The following is a 22,037-nucleotide window of genomic DNA, read 5'->3' as shown; positions in this document are numbered from 1 at the left end:
GGCACAGGAGGAGGTGTGGGGTGCAGGCTCTGGGAGGGAGTTTGGGTGCGGGAGAGGGCTCGGGGCAGCTGATTGGGGCACAGGAGAGGGTGCATGGTGCCAGATCTGGGGGGGGCTCACCTTGGGCGGCTCCCTGCAAGCGGCAACCTGTCCTGGCTGCTCCAAGGATGAGGCGTGGCAGGCGGTTCTGCCCGAAGGCACTGCCCCGACAGCTCCCATTGGCCGCGGTTCCCAGCCAATGGGAGCTGCAGAGCTAGCACTCTGGGTGGGGGCAGTGCGCAGAGCCATCTGCTGCACCTCCATCTTGGAGCAGCTGGGACAGGTTGCTGTTTGTGGGGAGCTGCCCAAAGTGAGGACACCCCAGATCCGGCGCCCCACACCCCCTCTCACACCCAAACTTCCACCCACAGCCTGTGTTCCGCACTCATTCTCGCACCCTAACTCCCTGCCAGCCCCGTGCCAACCGGACTATAAACTGGAATTTCAATGAAGATCAGAAATCCTGTTTTATAGAGTTTTCCGGTTGGTGAAGTGCCGGATAAAATAGCTTTCACTGTACTATTTTTCCTTACTTCAGTAAAGTTCCTTGTTCTGTGTTTGGAGAAATTGCAACTTTCTGTGATTCTTTGTCATAGGGCACAAATAAAGATAAGTAACAAGGATAGGGTAAAATAAGATACATTTGTCAATATACTCTAACAGTGAAGTGTCAGGGATAAATGAAATGGATGTAAGCAAACAGGAATGACATATGATACCAAACTAAGAGATACAGATTGGGTTGCCAGGTGTCTGGTTTTCGACCAGAATGCCCAGCCGAAAAGGGACCCTGGTGGCTCCAGTCAGCACAGCTGACTGGGTCACTAGAAGTCTGTTTGGTCATAGCCCCAGTGGGGAAGGCAGGCTCCATGCCTGGCTCCACACAGCTCCTGGGAAGTGGCCGGCATGTCCCTCGGGGTCCTAGGTGGAGGGGCAGTCAGGTGTGTCCACGCACTGCAGGAATTGCCACAAGCGCCGGCTCTGCAGCTCCCATTGGCCGGGAACTATGGACAATGGTTGATGTGGGGGCGGTGCCCATGGGCAAGGGCAGCATGTGGAGCCCCCTAGCTGCCCCTTTGCCTAGAAGCTGGAGGGACATGGAGCCGCATGAGGTCAGCGCTTCCTGGAGATTTCACCCCAACTTCCTTCCCCAGCTTGGAATCCCCTCCCACACTCAAACTCCCTCCTGAAGCCTGCACTCCACACCTCCTCCCACACTCCAAACCCTTCGGCCCCTGCCCCACCCCAGAGCCCACACCCCCAGTCGAGTCCTCATCCCCGCCCACACACGAATCCCCTGCCCCAGCCTGGAGCCCCCTCCCACAATTCAAACCCCACAGCCCCCATCCCAGAGCAGCGAGGGTCGGGGAGAGCGAGCAATGGAGGGAGGGGATATGGAGAAAGTGGGGGCAGGGCCTTGGAGAAGCTGCAGGGCAAGGGTGTTCTGTTTTCTACAGTTATGAAGTTGGCAATCCTAGTTACAGCATATACAGGATTCCCTAGAGCTAATATAAATTTGGTATGAAAATGTGAACTATAATACTATCTTTCAAGAGCATGGGGAAAAAAATTAGCTCACCACAATTTAAATTGCTGTAAGTATTATTCCATGGAAGTTCAGCTCTGCTCATTCTCTCTGATATTCATTCCTTGTCTTAGAGTCAGGAGACTGTTTTCCATCTTGCCTGGGAATGGCCTAATAGCTAAGGCGGAATAAAATACAGGAGACCTTGGTTCTATTCCTGGCTCTATCACTGGCCTGCTCTGCTGTCTTGCACCCTTCCTTATTTTCTATAAAATAAGGATAATAATCCTGACTTCCTTAGTAAGGTGCTTTGAGATATATAAATATGAATGCAAAGCATTGTCTAAGAGGCTACGTCATGGTAGAATTATTACTCATATGTACAGGAGATCAAAGTAAATGATGGATGTACTGGTTCCGTCTGGCCTTAAATTCTGACTCTCTCTATGAATTGTTTCAGGAGTGATGTACACTAGACTCTCCGGAGGTGTTTCTGACTTGTAGGTTGCCAAACACATTCCCAGCATTAAATGTCTTTGTAGGTTGTGGAAAACACTGCTTTATTCCCTATGTATAACTACTACCATGTCAGTAAATCTGTTTTTTTCCCCTAGCCTAGCTACAACATGGTTCCAATTTATAGTGCAGATTTAACCTTAATCCTATATATATAATACAACCAAGTTTTAAAGATTTAGCCAGACAAAGATTGTCGGAAACAAATGAGGCATAGGAATTACCGTGTTTGAGCAGATTAGTGGTTCACCTAGTCCAGTACTCTCTCATGGACAACAGCTAAATACCATTTGCTTCAAAGGAGGGTACAAGAAATCCTGCAGCAACTAGTTATGGGATAACCTGTCCCCAGAGAGTTTTTCCTTAACACCCAGTAGTTAGAGGCTGGCTTAAACTCAACATGCTTTTTAGGTTTATCTCTATTCTAAACCGGATGTAAAAATAATAATTTAAAAACAAAACAAAACATTAAGATATGTCTTGATTTTAAATAATAATTTAACCCCCTTACTAATTTTCCATTACTTTCTTCCCTTTTTATAATAAATTGCTGAAGTGGATGTTTTGTACTTATTTCTTTAGCTTCCTAATTGCTAATAGAATTTTGGCTTTTTCATAGAGATTTTTTTCAACTAAGAAGTTTTATATTAAAAATGCTCATCTACCCAGGAAAAAGTCAAGTTGAGGACCTCTTTATTCTCCTTACGGTGAGAAGAACACAAAGTCAAATGTAAAATAGATAAAACAAAAAGCTCATGCTATACAGGATGAATAAAAATTAATGCCAAAAATCATTTTAAAATGCACTTTTCTTCCTAAAAATAAATAAATTTGATATTGTGACCAATTATATTAAGGCCAAAACTTACTATAATCTATTAAAATCATTTATATTAAAGCAATATATGTTTGCTGATTAAGTCAAAATCAGAATACTGGTGGAAGTCACTGGCTAAGCACCTGGAACCAGTGTGTGGTGTTGAGTGCTAAACCAGCTTTTGACAGCATCATCCCCTTCTGCAGGAGCAGAGAGAATATTTCTTCATTTCAGTTTATTCAACAAGTTCAGCTCAATGATTAATTCATTCAAAGCTGAGGAAACCAATTGGGAGTTGAAAAAAGCAGGAAAGCTTGGTTTCCTTTTTCATTCTATGAATAAAAATGAGGGGTAAGACAATGAGATCTGCTAGTTCTACATTCTTGAAGGTCATGGTGACCAATCATCAGTTTAGTTCACTAATTATAGCTAATACTTTATTTGATCAGGTTTAAATGTAAAACATATTTGACTAAACTTTTTATGTATTCAGCATATTTAAGTAACTTTATTTAAATATTTTAAAATGTTGTTTTGTGCATTTTAACTGAATTCCAATTTCCATTCAAATGCATCTTGACACTAATCACAAATAAAAAAAATTAATCTAGAAAATATGAAATGTCAGTCACTGCTTTTTAACATAAAGTAAATATTAAGCTGAATAAATGAGTTATACTATATAATTGCTCAAATAAATGTGTATTCTCAAGGTTAGCAAGAAGTACCAAATTTAGTTTAAAGGTTATATCTGGTTGCAAATCAACATGTTTTAATTGTTACCAAACAATGAGAACCTGCTTTTCGTAAGGGAAAATAACTGAAACTTACAAATACAAAACAAAATTAAAATCAGTGATTTAACTCAGGGTTTCCTGCTTTCTGATTTGAATCAATCTACCCTGGTGCTATGTATGCAATTAACATTACCTTCCAACACCTTGAACTTCCACAAGTCCAGAGGGCTGAAATGCCTTGACTGGGCTATTACATCATCAGGATTTGAAATCACTGGATTTGAAATCAATCCTAAGATTGTCTGCACGTCAAGCCGGGGCTGTGATTCCCAGCTTGAGAGACATACTTGTACTAGGTCCGATCAGGCTAGTGTGCTAAAAACATAGTGTAGCCGGAGCTGTGTAGGCAGCCAGAGGGTCTACCCACCACCAATATATGCCCATTTGAGATGTTAGGCCTGTACTTGGGGCAGCTAGCCGCTCCTACCACAGCAGGTACACTCTGTTTTTTAATGTGAGTATGTCTCCTCGAATTGGGAATTGCACTCCCAACTGTAAGCGTAGACATACCCTACAGACTTGTCTACGTGGTGGGGTAATGCATGCTGTGGGGGTGAGATTTCTAAAGCATATTAATTGGTCATGTAGATCCTACTGGAAAGCATTAAAAGTTCACTAGTGTGCTTTAACATAGTACTGTTTAGTGCGCACCGTCGGGGTCTACATGGACTGGTTAGAGCTCAGCACGTTAGTGTGCTTTAGAAATCACACCCCTGCAGAGCATGTTGCCTCAAGTAGACAACCCCTAAGTATCTTGGGTGCTTTAGAAAATCTCATCCTTGGCTAGGTTTGCCAGGCGTCTGGTTTTCAACTGGAACGCTCGGTCAAAAAGGGGCCCTGGTGGCTCTGGTCAGCACTACAGTCCAGTTGGCTGCAGTGGCCAGCTCTGCGTAGCTCCCAGGCACAGGAGTGGCCAGGGAGGCTCCATGCCGTGCCCCAAGCGTTGGCTGGGAACCATGGCCAATGGGAGCTGCGGGAGCGGTGCCTGCAGATGGAGGCAGCACGCAGAGCCCCCTGCGCCTACGAGCCAGAGAGACATGCTGTTTGCTTCCGGGAGTGCACCAGAAGTCAGCACTACCCGGTGCCTGCACCTCATACCTCCCACACACACCAACCCCCTACCCCAGCCCTAAGCCCTCTCCCACCCCCAAACTCTCTCCTAGAGCCTGCATCCTGGATCCCGGGACATCCTGCACTCCAACCCCCTGCCCCAGCTTGGAACACCCTCCTGCACCCAAACTCCCTCCCACAGCCCATCCCCTCCTGCATCCAAACTCACTGCCCCCGCTCAGAGTCTCCTCCTGCACCCCAAACCCCTCATCCCCGGCCCCAGCCCAGAGCCCCCTCCCATATGCCAAACCTCTCAGCCCCAACCCAGAGTCCCCTCCTGCACCCCAAGCCCTTCGTCCCCAGAGCCCTCACCCCCAGCTGGAGCCCTCATCTCCCCGCTCCCAACCCTCTGACCCAGTCTGGTGAGGATGAGCAATTGAGCCAGGGTGGGTAAAAGCGAGCAATGGATGGAGCGGGGATGGAGTGAGAAGGGGCAGGGCATCAGGGAAGTGGCAGGGCAAGGATGTTTGGTTTTCTGCAATCAGAAAGTTGGCAATCTTACCCTTAAGTGTTAAATATGGACTTAAAAACCTAACATTAGGCTCCTATTTTGAAAAACATGATCTCTGTGTATTAAAAAAAAATCACAATAACTTTAATGTATTGAAAATCTAAATATTTTTTCATTAACACAGTAATATATAAATCATCAAACACCGAGAGGGAAATTATTTTATAAAAGTAAAATTTTAATTTCTAATGCTACAAATGCTTTAGCACCTGAGTAGGCTCCTTGAAGTCACATGAGTGAAGTTAGATACCTGCTTCAGTGTTTGCGGAATTAGGGTGTTCATTTTTGGGGGTCTATAACCGTTTTATAAAAAATTCAAATAAGAAACTCTATCAGTAGGGTATTTTAAAAATGAACAACACTTACAGTTTAGTTCGTTATGAATTTTAATTTGAAGTTTCAATTGCACGAATTTTCAGAGTAGCGTTTACTGATTTAAATCAATGATTTGTTTTTAATGAAGCAATTTAAAACAATGCATCCTGCTTCCAAAACTTTTGTTTGTTTTTTAGTATTTTCTATTATAATGTTTCAGTAGTGCACAGTTGTCTACAAGTGCAAGACATTTTATTTTATAAAATTCCTCCGTGTGTAAATTTTGATTAACAGTTTCCTGCTGCCCAAAATGGGGAAACTATATTGGACACTTACCACATAGCATGTAACTTTTGAGCACAGGACATGGCTCGCCTGCTCTCTCACGCTTTTTCCAAGAGGGCTGACTTTTAAGCCACTTAGCCTATTTTTATATTCTTGAGTTAGTCATTGTAATGTTCTAACTTTTAAAAAAACAAATCCTATATCTATTAATATGTCATAGGTACATTTTTATAAAATTAACAAAGTACAGGGACTTTATGAAAGATATTCTGCCAAGATAATACAGGTAACCCTGGTATTCAACTTGGTTTGTGATATAGATGACAGAACTAGGCAGTAATAAAATTAATCTATTTTAAACATACTTGCTGACGTACTGATGCACATATTATAACTTAAATCAAAATAAACTGGATGCTTGAAGCTGTTAAATTTCAAAATGAAATGTAATAGGTGTATAAGAATGTAACACATGCTCAGCGAGTGGAGAAATGCACAGAAAGAGGCATCACATTTTATCAGTAGGAGCTGCACAGAGTTGTGTTAAACTCTCAAATTATATTGTTTTAGGCATTAGGTTTCAAACTGAGGTCTGATTCAACAGTTCTTGCAGATAAAAAGTACAATAAAACTATTCTTAAGAAAACAACATTTAATGAATTCCAGTGCCACAGTAAGAGCTGCATGGTCATGGCACTTCTGAACCCCTATTTGTGTGTGTGTGTGTGTGTGTGAGAGAGAGAGTATGAATCTGAGCTCTCTGCAAAATGAGTCAGCTGTAAAGGCTTTCTGAAGGGCTAAGCTTGCAGGTCTCTGTTTTGCCTCTTGGGCAGTCGGGAGTTATGATCCATGAAAAAGGTAGCTTCTGAACACAGCAGTGTGGAAGTTCTCTCTTTCTTACTGCATCCCTATGTAGAGTATTTAAAGAGTCTGTTGCCTCAACAAAATATGTTTTTCCAACCCCCCAAAACCATTTTTTTTTCTAATTGGGACTGTTGATTAATCACAGTTAACTCACGTGATTAACTAAAAAAAATTAATCATGATTAAAAAAGGAGATTAATAGCCGTTTTAAACACACTGTTAAACAACAGAATACCAATGGAAATGTATTTATAAATATTTTTGGATTTTTTTTTTTTACATTTTCAAATATATTGATTTCAGTTACAACACAGAATACAAAGTGTACAGTGCTCACTTCATAATTTTATTACAAATATTTGCACTGTAAAAATGATAAAAGAAATATAATTTTTCAGTTCACCTCAAACAAGTACTGTAGTGCAATCTCTTTATCGTGAAAGTGCACCTTACAAAATGTAGATTTTTTGGGGGGGTTACATAACTGCATTCAATAACAAAACAATGTAAAACTTTAGAGCCTACAAGTCCACTCAGTCCTACCTCTTGTTCAGCCAATCGCTCAAACAAACAAGTCTGTTTACATTTGCATGAGATGCTGCTGCCCACTTCTTCATTTAAAATGTCATCTGAAAGTGAAAACTGGCACTGGTATAGCTGATGTCACAATATATTTATGTGCCAGATGTGTTAAAGATTCAAATGTCCCTTCATGCTTCAACCACCATTCCAGAGGACATGTGTCCATGATGACGACGGGTTGTGCTCTATAACAATCCAAAGCAGTGCAGACTGATGCATGTTCATTTTCATCATCTGAGTCAGATGCCACCAGCAGAAGGTTGATTTTCTTTTTTGGTGGTTCGGGTTCTGTAGTTTCTGTATCAGAGTGTTGCTCTTTTAAGAATTCTGAAAGCATGCTCCACAGCCTGTCCCTCTCAGATTTTGGAAGGCACTTCAGATTCTTAAACCTTGTGTTGAGTGCTGTAGCTATCTTTAGAAATTTCACATTGGTACCTTCTTTGCATTTTGTCAAATCTGCAATGAAAGTGTTCCTAAAATGAGGATGTGCTGGGTCATCATCTGAGACTGCATGAAATATATGATAGAATGCGGGTAAAATAGCAGGAAATATACAATTCTCCCCAAAGGAGTTCAGTCATATATTTAATCAATGCATTATTTTTTTAACGAGCATCATCAGCATGGAAGCATGTCCTCTGTAATGGTGGCGGAAGCATGAAGGGGCATACGAAAGTTTAGCGCATCTGGCATGTAAATACCTTGCAATACCAGCTACAAAAGTGCCATGTTCTCACTTTTAGGTGACATTGTAAATAAGAAGCAGACAGCATTATCTCCCGTAAATGTTAAAAACTTGTTTGAGTGATTGGCTGAAGAAGAGGTAGGACTGAGTGGACTTGTAGGCTCTAAAGTTTTACTTTAGTTTGTTTCTGAATGCAGTTATTTAACCAAAAAAATCTACATTTGTAAGTTGCACTTTCACGATAAAGAGATTGCACGACCGTACTTGTCTGAGGTGAATTGAAAAATGCTATTTCTTTTGTTTTTACGATGCAAATGTTTGTAATAAAAATAATATAAAGTGAGCACTGTACACTTTTGTATTCTGTGTTGTAATTGAAATCATTATATTTGAAAATGTAGAAAAACATGCAAAATATTTAAATAAATGGTTTTCTATTATTGTTCAACAGCACGATTAATCTTTTTAATCGCTTGGCAGCCCTATTTTTTACTCATTTCTTTGGCACTGTGCTGAAGGGCACTGCATCTGGGTTGATCTTCCTGCTATAATTACTTACGTTGAAGAGCCACTCTGCAGGTCTTTCCATTTCTTGGCAGGTAGCTTACTTCTGAGAACCAGTTAGAGTACTTCTTCAAGAGCCAAAACATGGCAGTGGGGATAAGACCATATCCTTTTAAATAGGCACATACCAGAAGGCTATTTTTTTGCCCTGCTTTCCCATTCCCCAGTGTAATTTGGGGCTGGGATGGTTGGTGTGTGTGTGTGTGTGTGTGTGTTTTTTTTTTTAATAACTCAAATAGTATGTTTTATCCAAGGACCTTAGACCACTTTACAAAGGCAGATAACTATTCTCTCCATTTTACAGAAATTAAGATAAAGTAAATTGCACAAGGCCCTACAGCAAGTGTGTGGCAAAGCCAGGACTAGAATCCAGGTGTCCTAACTCTCACTCCCCTGTTCTAACTACTAGGCCTCATTGCATCATTGAAACAAATATGTATAATGCTTACCTCTGTATATTGTATTCAAAGAATATTTAACATAAGTGTCAGTGTGGATTCTTCATTGTAAGCTGATATACTTAGTCACAGATATCCAAAAAGCCAAACCATATGCCAGTGGTTCTCAATCTTTTTGGCTTCAGGATCCATTTAATTGCTTGTGGTGACCCAGTAAATTGGGGTGTATATGAGAGAGAGCGGGGTAGGGTTCTGGGGGATGAGAGGTCAGGTGGGGAGGATCGAATCCTGCCTCTGAAGGGGTGGGATGCCCTGTGGGCAGGGGGAAGGGTCGTGTCCTGCTGGAAGGGGGTGGGAGGCCCTGGGGTGGGAGGTTGCAGAGCATGTCCTGCACTCACCCAATAGCAGTGGCTCCTGCAGCTCCAGACCCTTGGGACTGGATTAGCTCGGCTTCCCACTCCAGGCATTGCAACCTTGGGGATCACAGCACCACTCAGGTTTGGCCCTGCTATGACAGAGGGGAGCTGTTTCAAATCTGAGTGGCACTGCAACCCTGTGCACCAGGTCACAACACCTGGAGCAGGAAGCTGAGCTCAGCCTGCTCCGTGGGGCAAGAGCTACTGAAAGACCCACTGTAAAGTTTTAGCAACCCAATTTTGGGTCATGACCCACAGGTTGAGAAACTCTGCCATATACAACTGAATATATCTGATCCCTTTCTCTTGAAAAGATCTCTTTTCCTAAATTAGATCACTCAAAACAAAGTATCAGTGGAAATGGTAAGACCTTTTTCTCCAATAAAGAGCACCAATTTGGATATCTGTGGTTTATGGTTTATGCTCTTTGACTGTTGGTCAGTCAGATATTTGGTATCATAACTAGTCACGTGAATCATCTGACTTGTTAAGTATGTCTTAGTGTAAACTGACACAACAGTTCTCTCAAAGTGAGGGGGGGGGGGGCGGAAAGCCTGGACAGATGTCTGATGAGCAGAAACTCAATTTACAGGTGAAAATTTTCTTTTTTTGTAAGTTACTACTTCTGGTGTGTGGAAGTACTGACGTATATCATAAGGTTCTTATAAGAAAAACACTCCTTACTTTTTTTCATAATTGAAAATAAAAGCAACCTAGAGCCAGAGTCTTCTAGGCTTGGGTTGCAGATGGACATAGAGTAGGGGATGCAAGCCACCTTTCTATTGTCCTACATCCTTAGCTTCCTTCAAGGCAGTCTGGCCAGAAGGCTAATGGTTAGATCACAAAGAATCTGGCAACCCAAGTGGCAGAGAATGTTAGTAGTTGTCTTTTTATTGGTGGTGAGGACGCTTCAGAGTTCCTCATAAGCCGGGGGCTGCTGTCTAAATCAATCCATTCAATCCCCCAAATTTCCTCCACCAAATTAGATGATAGTATTAGAATGTATTGTGAGAAGGTTCTTTTGAATTTCTGCACATGGTTTCAGAAGGATACATGTTTGATTGTTATAACTGTGTTGCGACAGCTGCTTACTGTGGTGATTATAATCATCATCTTGCATTTTGTTCCCTGTGTTGGTTGGTTGTATCCATCTATTGTCTGACATCTTTGTACTTGGGATTGTAAACTGTTTTGGGACAGCAACCATCTTTTGTTATGTTTTGTACAGCACCTTGTGAAAAGGGGCATGGGCTTCCAGACACTACTGCTGTACAAATAATAATTTGAATAACTGGATATCGTAGCTTGCTGTTGCTTCTTTTGTTATAGCTGGCTTTTTGTTGAACGGTAAGGATGCTAGATCATGTGGTGCTTACATCCAAAAGCATGAAACCCTTCACGAACTTACTGATTGCAAAAATGATACAGGGAATGAATTTAATTGCTAAGAAGTTGAGCTGTCTTTTGGGTGAAACACACTGTTTCACAGCAAAGATCAAGACGTTACAAGTTTAGGACAAGAAGTAAAGATGTGTGTTTGTATTAAATTGAAGTTCAGATGAAAGTTAGATAGGCAAACTTCAATTGCTGGCATTGGAATTTGCCCAGGACAAACAGAATAATATCCCTACTCTTTCAAAACGTGCCAGTCACGCAGTTCACCTTAAAACCTTTATATGGTACTATCGCCACCACCATGATGTAATGAGATGTTAACAGACAACAGAATCTAGTGGTGTGCATGGGCTACTGGCTAGTTTCATTTAGGACTAACATACTGGGTTTTTTTTGTTTGCTTCACAAATAGTTATTCATCACAGTGGTTAAAACTGCTATAAGATTTTAGGGTTGTTTTTTTTTTAAATTACTGCATCTACTATTCAGTGAGATACCAACAGAATTCTGTTAGCTGGCAAGCCCTTTCTCATGTAAGAGAAGACATCTAACAAAATCTCTTTTCTGTCTCCACTTGCATAGTTCTTGGGCTTGACCTTGAGAAACTTAATTAGCACGTTAGAAATATGTAAAGGTTTTCAACTTCCCTGTCTAACAAAATACGAGACCAGTAATGCAACTTTAAAAGTACAGCGTATATTGTTCTTTTAACCTTTTGTCAGTGATTTTGCTAGTTATGCAGCTCCTCCCTCATATTATTAAACTTTTGTAATGCAGTTATTTATGGAAACTGTGTGTGTGTGTAAAAAAAAAAAAAAAAAAAAAAAAAAAGTACATAGGAACTGAATGGATAACTCAGGCATAGGGTAAGACGGATATAGAGACTTAGATTTTTAGCTCTGTGGTTCAAGCCTGGTCCAGGCCTGTTGCGATCTAACGCTGTTATTTTCTGATGCTTTCTAATGGCTTATGTGAAACTAGTTAGTGGTTTCAGCCTAGTGGCTATGTCACAAAAATCTAATTGATAACTGTCCTCTATGTTGGCAGCCCTACTGTGCAAAGACTCAATGGGTATGAGACTAAACTCTTCCCAGGAGGTGCCTTTTCAGATGTTGAGGCACATTGGTGGGGAAAGCCCATGTTGTACCCGCTCTGCGGATAAACGGAGGAGTTCAGTCTGTTGGGCTCTTAGGTACTCTACATGTAAATTCTCTTTAAAATACTGCATAAATTCCAAAGTTGTGCATTTACATAGTGCTGCACTTTTTACATCAACATCTATCACATGGACCATACTTCTCCTTGATATTATGCAGGATTGTCTAGGATTTTACACGTATGGGCCAAGAAATGCTTACAGGTTAAGATCATAACTGTTAGTATTTGCTGTTAAAGTTAACCGAGGAGGCTCTTACTGGGAATGGCAGATTAGAGGCCCCAAATGGGGGACAGTGGGGAAATCCTTTGTTAGGGAGCTGGAGGCTGAAGTAGAATTAAATTGAGACAGGGAGATGAAAAGTGAAGAAACAAAATATACTGTCAGTTTTGAATCCTAAATATAAGGAGTGGGTACGTCCTTCCCCAGACAGTGTTTGGAAAATAGCTGTCAGGAGGTAACATTTTAACAATACATAAGACATCATTCCCACTCTTCAGAGTAACAGCCGTGTTAGTCTGTATTCGCAAAAAGAAAAGGAGTACTTGTGGCACCTTAGAGACTAACCAATAAATTGGTTAGTCTCTAAGGTGCCACAAGTACTCCTTTTCTTTCCCACTCTGTTTTTCCTACCTTAAGTCAGTTGATTGAAGGCCTCCCTTTTGTTTCTGTGGCATCCTGATGCAGAAATCAATTTTCCAGGAGGCAGTGGTTCCTTGAAAGTGTGCTCTCTCGCTCTCACAGGAAAAGAAAATGTCTCCCGCCAGGACTTATTTTCTTCTTCTCAGTGATGGGTGAAGTCGAAATACTTCAGTGAAAGTAAATCAGATTTGAAATTGCTTTGGTGATTTCAACAGCAGACTCAGCAATTCAACCTCATGAGGGAACTAAACCATATTAAGGGCCTTCTGTAGATGCAGCATCTTCAACAGTTGCTTGTCCTGCTTGTGATTAAATGCAACCCTGGGGACCTGCAGAAATGGCTTGAACAAGAGGCAATCACCACCTTCAGTGGAGGAGGAAACACTAGATTCACCACAGTTTTTCCTTTTTGACATAAATTGTCTTGTTGAACTTATCCTCTTCGGTTCAATGTCAGGTGATGCAGCCTGATAAGAGAAGAAGGAAACTAAGGTTTCTGATGGGGACTGACTCGCTCTCGCTCTCGCATGAAGGAGCGTTTCATCCTTTTTGATAGCCTGAATAGATTTGAAACAAGTTCTTTCCTATTTGACTTGGAAAATAATATGCAGGGTTCCCTATATTAAGCCTTTAATCCCTTCTTAAAATTAATAAACTGTTGCTTTGCAGCAAATTCAACACGTGTAGAGTGGGATGGTTAGAGGATTGACAACTCTTGCCTAACAAAGTAATAAGAAATTTGTCAATGTATCATGATACTTGGAAAGTTGGTTACTTATTGCTCTGAGTTTGTTCATTGGAAAAAACAATATAATAATTGTGGTGTAAGAGTAATAAAGAGGTTTATCTATGAATAAGCTCCAGTCTGATATGTTCTAGTGGCACACTTTAAAGGTCAGAGTCAGTTTAATGTTTAACTCTTCCTTTTCTAGCCATTTGGGAGCCAAAGAACTTAATAAATATGAAACTTCCCAAGAAATATCTGGAAGATTTGGCATCATATGATGAAAGAAGTATTGGTTATTAATGTTGACTGTTCTCACATTTAAAGAATTTAAATTCAAAGATTTTTGATGTTGAACTTTAATGAAATAATCTGAATATTTAGCCTTATGTAAGAATTCCCCTTACTCTTCATCTCTACCCTTGCATTGATGACTATTTTGGGGTTACTAGCTTGATACTTACTAATGCCTGACTTCTCCCTCCTCAGGCATTTTTGATGTGATTATCATTTGCAGCTGTGGCTATAGGTAGTATTTTAAAATCTGTTTTTTAAATTTTTTTTCTATTTTTGAAGACTGGCAACAGATACATCCTTAAAACATTTTTGTATTCTAAAACGATAACACAGGTGATGGAACTTGGCTTTGTTCCAAAAAGACAGAGTTTAGTGCGCTGCTGTGATTCTTGCTGGCTTTCTTTTTTAGTGGTTTCTGAAATAGGAAGAGTTCTTCATTCTTTAGGTTTTCATGTTAAATGACCTTGTGGGATAACTGAACTTAAAAGAGTAAGGGAGGCTTCTGGGAGACTGTCTTGTCCTGTCCTTGATCCCTCATCTCTAAGCCAATTGGAACAAATTTTCTGAGAGCTAAATCCTGGTTTCGTTGAAATCTCTGGTCCATCAATAGCTATTAGCCAAGATGGTCAGCGGTGCAACCCCATGCTCTGGGTTTCCCTAAGTTTCGGACTGCCAGAAGCTCAGACTAGATGACGGGATGGATCACTTGATAATTGCCCTGTTCTGTTCATTCCCTCATCTGGTGCTGTCAGAAGACAGGATATTGGGCTAGATGGACCATTGGTCTCACCCTGTATGGCCATTCTTATGTTCATGGTAAAGCTCCCACTGTCTCCTGTGTAACTAGGTTTTGGCCTTAAATAAGAGAGAATCTTCTAGTTACAAGTGTATTGAAGCCCATGTGACCTGATGAACTTAGTCATTTAAAATTCTCTGAGAAAAAGATGTATGGTACAGTTAGGGCTGAGTACGTTGCCCTTTAAAATGACATTCACATAATGTCACTTAAGAAACATATATTGTAAATTCTGGAAACTAAGTAAATTCTTATTTTTAATTTCCTATTGCTTAACAGTAATTCTGCTTCCTTGTTTTCACTCACCCTCCACCAAGCCCTTACCCTTCAGTATTAGAAATGTAAGTACAACCACTGTAGAATATATTAATTTGAACAATATGCTCCTCAATTGTATGATGACAGAGTATGCACATAAACATCTTGGGCAAGTCATTTTGTTTCTGGATGGCTGTTTTCTTTTCTACTCTGTGTGTGTCTTGCTGCTTGTAAGCTCCTTGTGGCACAGATTGTCTCTTAGTGATCTTAATTGGGCCCTCTTGATACTCCCATAATACAAGTAATTCTTCTTTTCCAACCTGTATAAGCTATACCATGAGGCTGTCTGCTACATAATGGGAAGTTGCCAAGGCATTTTCTTCTAAAAGTTGTTAAGGCAAAGTTACAATAAAACATTAACATACTATATTGTACATAATTCATTACTTATTCAGGATTAGATTAAAATTCAAAGAACCTGGATAAGGACTTTGACTTGCTGGCTGGGGAGCTGCCCTCCTTTGAGTATGCTAAAAAGGGCGATACCAGACTTCTTCTTAGTACTTCTCTTGTGTACATACTTGGTGAGAGAGCTTTTCCATTGCAAGGACAGTCCATATTCGCCTATCTCACAATTCCATAGGAGAAATCTCATTCTTCCAATAACATGCAGTATTTTTGAATCTTTTTAATAATTTCCTCCCAAAATTGTATAATTTCTGGACGCAGCCACCACATGTGCAATTATGTTCCCCATTCTCTCAACCCCTCCCAACAGAATGCATCTCTAGTAGCAAAAAATATGATGGATCTTAATTGGAGTCAAATGGCATCGAGACAGCAATTTATAAAAAAATTTCTTCATGAGCTACACAAATTGAAAATGTATACCCCTTTTCCCACATAGTGATCCACTCATCCAGGTCAGTTTCTTTAACCAAATCCCTCTTCCATCTTTTCATTTGGGTTATTTTCTTATCAACATCTTTTCAATCAAAATTATGTATATAGTAGAGATTAAACTTTTTGTTCTAGCTTGCTCCTGGGTCAACTGCTCAAATGTGATTAAAAGTCTAGATAGTCAACTTGTATCCAGATTTCACAATAAAATGTTTGATCTGTAAATATTGAAAATATGGAATCTTTATATTATTTATAATATTACATATCTTTTGGTATGATTTCAAATCAGGACCCAGGGACAGCTGTCCAAATGGAGTAATCTCAGCTCTTACCCACAATGAATAGTCACTTGGATATTTCCTAGGGATAAATTCCTGATTATTAATGAAAGTGTCTAAGGAAGAGGGCCTCAGTGACAGGAATTTAAAAAAAAATGTCCAGAGCTGGTAAGATGGTCTGGATGAATAGGTGACTTATTTAAAAAAAAATAATTTTTTTTTGGTGACCTAAATTTCTTTTTAACTTACTTTCTCTATATAACTATATTTGGATTCCAGTCTTGTTTGAGTTTTATCCTGTGTTTGGATGGCCTGTTAACCCAATTGATCACATTATTTTAATTGTTAGGAAAAAGTTTAGAAAACCTGAGCTATGAGGAAAGGTTAAAGCAACTGGATATGTTTAGTCTTGAGAAAGGAAGAATGAGGGGGAACCTGATAAGTCTTCAAATATAGTAAGATTTTCTATAAAGAGGATGGTGATCAACTTCTCCATATCCTCTGAAGTGAGGACAAGAAGTAATGGGCTTAATCTGCAGCAAGGAAGATTTAAATTTGATATTAGGAAGAACTTTCTACAACAATAAGGGAGTTAAGCACCACAACAGACTTCCAAGAGAAATTATGGAATCCTCTCATTAGAGGTTTTTAAGACTAGATTGGACAAATACCTTTCAGGAATGGTCTAGGTTTCTTTGGTCCTGCCTGAGCACAGAAGGCTGGACTTAATGACTTCTTGAGGTCCCTTCCAGCCGTATATGTCTATGATTCTGTAATAATAAGCCAAATTAGGGTACAGTAGTCTACCCCACTCTGTAGGCTTAAACAGAACCTTAGAACTCTGTTTTTTATCTTTCCATATGAATTTTAATAGCACATTCTGCCATGTTTTTAATTTCATGTCAAAGATACCACCAGGGATGCATTGAAACAAGACACTACCCTCTCTAGCCAAGATATTTCATATTTGTTCCATTCCTTCAACTCTCTTGTTGTTTTATTCTACAGCAGAGGGTAATCTGGCTGTAAAAAGATTTGTTTCTTCACAATATTTATTCCTAACTAGTTTAAAGATTCCTTTGCCCATGCACATTTATTTAGCTGACAAAAGTTTTGTTTTGACTCTTTTGGGAATATTAATTCCTAAAATTTCAGATTTATCTTAGTTTATTTTGCAGTCTGAAACCTGCCCAAATTCCCAAATCAATTGTTCTATAATTTTTAACGAGGCTTCTGGATCCTGCAACTATAACAAGACATGGTCAGCATACAAAACTATTTTGTGTTCTGATCTATAAGTAGTTTTGATCTCCTTTACCCAAGGGGCTGTTTCTCACATTTATTGTAAATGGCTCCATTGCCAAAGTAAACAGGGATAAGGGGCAACCTTGTCTCATACACCTAGACAAATTAAAAGGAGGGGATTGATGACTATATTAATCCAAGATGACACTTTAGAATGAGTATACAGGCCAGCATGCCCACAGAAAACTGATTTCCAAAGCCAAACCCTACCGAAATCTTTCCGAGGTATTCCTGCTCCTGCTGGTCAATGGCTTGTTCAGCATCCAGATAAAGCAGTGCACTGGAAGAATTGTTAGAATTAACATTATTGATCAAATTCGGAGTTTTTCTGACATTATCAGATAGATGCCTGCTAACAATGAACCCAGATTGGTCAGGATGAACAAATTTGGGCAAGATGGTGCTCAGTCTGTTTGCTAGTACCTATGCATAAATTTTAGCATCCATGTCATTGAAGAAATAGGTCTGTATGATGAACAACTGGTAAGATCTTTTTCTTCAGGAGTGGCCACAATTTTTGCCTTTCTCCATAAATCTGGAATGTTGTTTCCATGCAATATACCGTTTAACAATTGGGTTAAAATGGGGATCAACACTTGTTTTAGAGCTCTATAATACTCTCAAAATAACCCATTGGGACCTGGAACTTTATTGGATTTTAAATTCTTTATTACAACTTCAACTTCCTCGGCAGCCATTTGCCTATCAAGAGCTGCCAGATCCAGCTCTGAGAGCTGAGGTGGTTTCACACGTCTCAAATATCTATTTATGAGTTCAGGATTTGGATGTTCTGATGGTGTACAAAGTATTTAAAAAGCCAGGGCATTTTTCTGATTCTGGGAGCTGTGCTGCATAGGACTGGTCTCCAAGTGGTGCAGAGCTGATTGCTGATAACCACCTGTGTGGTACCAACACAGACCAACTGGGCAGATGAATAGGAGATGCACTGGGTAAGTTTAATTCTCATTGGGTTGTCACATGATCTGGTAACTGACCTGAGGAAAGGAGAGGAACAGGTTATGTGATACCTGATGTATAAGGAGGCTGCTGAGCAGAGCTCTTTCACTTACCCTCTCCCTCTTCCCACTCTTCCACAAATACTCTGAGGTCTGTATAAAGGGGATATGGTATAGGCAGGATCTCTGAGTTCTTCAAATGTATGTCAGACTTCCCACTCCTAGAGGGTGAATGATGTAATCAAAATGGAGCTTCTAGCCCATATAGGAATGATGGCCAAGGCAGACTAGGCTTTCTGACTAGTAGCGGGGTGGTGGAGGACAGGAGGGTGTTTGCTCTTTGGCTGTGTGAAAGGAACACAGTATCAGAGACATCACTTCACCGATAGTGGGAAGTGGTATGATTACATGTTACAATGCATGTCTGGTACCAGGATAAAAAAAAGACTGATAACCAACCCTTGCTCCCTTAAGGAAGTCTATGCTTTACTCTGATGCATTACTTCCTTGCCTTTATTCAGCTATGAAGCAAAGCTTGAAGCACTCTAGTCTTACACAGGTTTTTTTTTAATTAATTTATTTTATTTTATCCAAAATTTATTGACCGTCAGATGGGTGAGGCTACAGGGACAGTATGAAAGTCATGTTCTCCCCTCACGTTCTAGAGACGTGTTTAAAGCCCTCTGTTCACATCTTGATACTTAATGTTGCTCTGTGGCTGAATCCCATGCTCTTGAACCATCTGTATTTGTCTGTGCAGCCAAATGCGCAGGTAGTCCCACCCATCTCAGACACACTTTAGTTTAGTGTTGCTTTCGTCTGAAGAAGCATCCTTCTGTGAGCCTTGCCTGTGCTCCAGTGGGCTGGCACAACACAGTTGAGCAGCCAACACACAGAGCTACAGTCTGAGCATGGCTGAATATAGTGGTGATTTTATACAACTTGGACACTTCACATCCATGAAATAGGAGTTTGGACTCTGGACCAGACGCCGCCGCTTGTGTTTCCGTTTCTCCTCCTCGGGGGAGGGATGCAGCAGGTCTTTCGCCAGAGGCATGTTCGTGCGGAGGCAGCACAGTTGGTAGGCAAATAAATTTGCCATGGCACTTCGAGAGATCATGGGCTCTGTGTCGTTACTGTGTGTCTATAATTGTTAGCTTTTGGATATTCTTATCAAGGCTGAACAAAGGGAGAAGAATTTGGAGTGGGTGTGAAGTTTTCTCTGGAAGAATAGTAAAACAACAAACGTTAGGTAGGAAAGGGGAGAGATGATAGGCCAGGAATTGTTACATTCTAGGCTAGTTTTCCAGCTGGCCTAAGTGCTGGGCAACTTACTAACTACCTAGGAAATAGATGGTGATCATAGATAAGGGAACTAGGGCTGTCAAGTGATTAAAAAAATTAATCACGATTAATTGTGCGATTAAACAATAATAGAACACCATTTATTTAAATATTTCTGGATGTTTTCTACATTTTCAAATATATTTTGATTTTAAACAGAATGCAAAGTGTACAGTGCTCCCTTTATATTTTTTATTACAAATATTTGCACTGTATAAAACAAAAGAAATAGTATTTTTCAATTCACCTCATGCAAGTACTCTAGTGCAATCTCTTTATCATGAAAGTTGAACTTACAAATGTAGAATTATGTACAAAAAATAACTGCATTCAAAATAAAACAATGAGCCTACAAGTCCAGTCAATCCTATTTCTTCTTCAGCCAATTGCTCAGACAAACAAGATTGTTTACTTTTGCAGGAGATAACGCTGCCTGTTTCTTGTTCATAATGTCACCTGAAAGTGAGAACAGGCATTCTCATGGCATGTTGTAGGTGGTGTCACAAGATATTTACATGCCAGTTGCGCTAAAGATTCATATGTCCCTTCATGCTTCAACCACCATTCCAGAGGACATGCGTCCATGCTGATGATGGGTTCTGCTCGATAACAATCCAAAGCAGTGCAGACCAACATGTTCATTTTTATTATCTGAGTCAGATGACATCAGCAGAAGGTTGATTTTTGTTTTTTGATGGTTTGGGTTCTGTAGTTTTTGCTTCGGAGTTGCTCTTTTAAGACTTCTGAAAGCATGATCCATACTTTGTCCCTCTCAGATTTTGGAAGGCACTTCAGATTCTTAAACCTTGGATCGAGTGCTGTAGCTATCTTTAGAAATCTCACATTGGTACCTTCTTTGCATTTTGTCAAATCTGCAGCAAAAGTGTTCTTAAAATGAACAACGTGTGCTGAGTCCTCATCTGAGACTTCTATAACATGAATTATATGGCAGAATGCAGGTAAAACAGAGCTGGAAACATACAATTCTCCCCCCAAGGAGTCCAGTCATAAATTTAATCATTATCTTTTTAACAAGTGTCATCAGCATGGAAGCAAGTCCTCTGGAATGGTGGTTGAAGAATGAAGGGGCATATGAATTTTTAGCACAGCTGGTACGTAAATACCTTGCAATGCCAGCTAAAAAAGTGCCATGCGAATGCCTGTTCTTACTTTCTGGTGACATTGTAAATAAGAAGTGGGAGCATTAGCTCCCGTAAATCTAAACAAACTTGTTTGTCTTGGTGATTGGCTGAATGGGAAGTAGGACTCAGTGGACTTGTAGGCTCTAAAATTTTGCATTGTTTTGTTTTGTTTTTTTTGAGTGCAGTTACGTAACAAAAAAAATCTACATGTGTAAATTGCACTTTCATAATAAAGAGATTGCACTTCAGTACTTGTATGAGGTGAACTGAAAAATACAATTTCTTTTATCATTTTTAGAGTGCAAATATTTGCAATAAAAATAATATAAGATGATCCGTGTACACTTTGCATTCTGTGTTGTAATTAAAATCAATATATTTGAAAATGTAGAAAAACATCGAAAAACATTTATTAAACTTCAATTGGCATTCTGTTGTTTAACAGTGTGATTGAAACTGCGATTAATCGTGTTTAATTTAATTAAGATTAATTGTTTTGAGTTAATTGTGTGAGTTAACTGCGATTAATCGACAGTCCTAAAGGGAACCCGTGAGTTTTTGTTTTTGGGGTTTAATTTTACTTGCCAGACTTAGAGGAATTTTTTGTACACATTCTTTCTGATTTGTTGTGTTCTATCTTTCTGTTTGGCTCAACAGGTTTTGTTGGTGTATGAGTGGCAGGAGCAGAACTTCAATCACAGTAGTAGCCCCTTAATCACTAGCGGGTGTGGAGAAGGGGGTTTGCTGATGTATTCCCCTTTAATGTATTTATTGAAAGATAGCAACCAAAATAGTCCCAGGCTCTCAGATCAGAATATTTGTGAACCTATGTATCTGAGCGTATATTTAAAAAAACTCATTAATGTAAAGTGGCATAATGTTCAAAATAGTTTTAGCTTTCTTCCAAAGCAAGAACGTGGAAAAGTCTCCAAATGACCTGAAGGTTAGTGGCGGGTGGGTGGAGTTTTATTAAATTTATTTATTTTTGGCAATAGTTTTAATTTTCGTAATTTACTTTACAAAGTTTTCATTTCAAAAAGATCTTTTGAAATACTCTCCTCCTTTTCCATTGAGATGGGCACTTTAGTGCAACAAGAGAAAAGGCATGTGGAACAGACCGCTTTGCTAAATGAAGGTCAAGTACAGCTTGCAGCTGTCGCCTTTCTTTACTCTCTGCCTAGAGGCTAGAGTTCTATATACAAGGTTCTAGGTGGAGGGATGTCAAAACAAAAACAAACAGAAAAACTAACCTCGCAGCAGGCTTTTAGACTTAGCAAAAGCCAAGATGCTGTGTGGGGACAGACTGAGAACCACAGACTATGGAACCTAGAGGAAGCGTGAATTCAAATGCAAGTGAATCAACACTGCTGCTTCCATGCAAGCTTTCCTTGTATTCTGCAGACAGCTGTCTTCATGC

The 22,037-nt window shown here is 40.0% G+C and overlaps 1 protein-coding gene and 1 pseudogene across 2 annotated transcripts in view; one reads left to right on the top strand and one right to left on the bottom strand.

The window, feature by feature from the left end:
• The window catches only part of MLLT3 (MLLT3 super elongation complex subunit), a 229,968-nt gene that overhangs the window by 29,904 nt on the left and 178,027 nt on the right, over positions 1 to 22,037 (top strand). The gene's annotated exons all lie outside the window — the stretch shown is intronic.
• LOC140912108 (small ribosomal subunit protein eS27 pseudogene) lies at positions 18,938 to 19,191 on the bottom strand (annotated as a pseudogene).

The sequence above is a fragment of the Lepidochelys kempii genome, chromosome 5 (assembly GCF_965140285.1).
Source record: "Lepidochelys kempii isolate rLepKem1 chromosome 5, rLepKem1.hap1, whole genome shotgun sequence".
Lineage (NCBI taxonomy): Eukaryota > Metazoa > Chordata > Testudines > Cheloniidae > Lepidochelys > Lepidochelys kempii.
The sequence above is the reverse complement of the archived record's forward strand: the minus strand, read 5'-3'. Positions and strand labels throughout refer to the sequence as shown.